The following is a 1,016-nucleotide window of genomic DNA, read 5'->3' as shown; positions in this document are numbered from 1 at the left end:
AGCAAGCAAAAATGAAACAACAACAGAAACTTCGAAGTCGAGAATGAGATAGTAGCACAAAAGTTAACACCAGCTTTGATCTGAAAATGGAATTCTAAACAGATTAGGTGGTCCAATTCTCCTCTAATTTATTAAAAAACAAAGAACCCTAAAAACCAAGTTTTATATATACTTTTTGTCTATAGCTTTTATTGCCTGTGATTTCTTTTTACTTGTTTATTTTTTTGGGGGGGGAACAAATGATGATACTTAGGGGTTACTTCTGGATCTGCACTCAGGAATTATTCCTGGCAGTGTTTATGGAATATATGGGTTACTAGGGATAGAACCTAGGTCAGTCATGTGCAAGGCAAGTGCTTTTATCACTGTACTGTCACTTCATCCCCTATGATTTTTTTCAGTTTTATTCTATCACATATTCATAAATAGATACCAGATTGTAAAATTAGACTACTTCTTATCCTTTCATATAAATGAAAAAATGGCAAGTCTGAATTCTTATATTTCTCAATCCATTTGAATCCTCAGCATCTTTGATTTCAGGAAAATGCTTACTAGAAGAAGAAATATGACACATTGTTACCATTGATAGCCACGTAAAAGAGGTTGGTCAGCTTTTGTACCCTGAGTGGGTTTTAATTATTTACACTTTATAGATGGGTCTGTAAAGGCAATGTGGTTGGCAAGAGAAATAGTACAAAACATTGGTCCTCAGTCCCTTTCCCATCAGTGGACATTCTAAAATCTGTGGCAATAGAATTCTTCAACTTTTTCACAGGAAAGGCTTTTAATGAAGCACTGATTGTACAGATGATTGATGCAAGAGAACCACTTCTCCCAGGAAAACATCATAAATATGAGGTCTCCATAGGAGCTGTCTTAGAATTGGACAGAAAAAACACTGAGTTCAACTAATAAAATCAGGATTCTGATGGGGAATCTATTTTAAGAAATATCAGTATTTCTCAATAGTGTCTTCTATTAATTTTATCTGTTGTTTAATGACTTTTAGAACA

The sequence above is a fragment of the Sorex araneus genome, chromosome 1, assembly GCF_027595985.1.
Source record: "Sorex araneus isolate mSorAra2 chromosome 1, mSorAra2.pri, whole genome shotgun sequence".
NCBI lineage: Eukaryota > Metazoa > Chordata > Mammalia > Eulipotyphla > Soricidae > Sorex > Sorex araneus.
Note: the sequence above shows the minus strand (reverse complement) of the source record.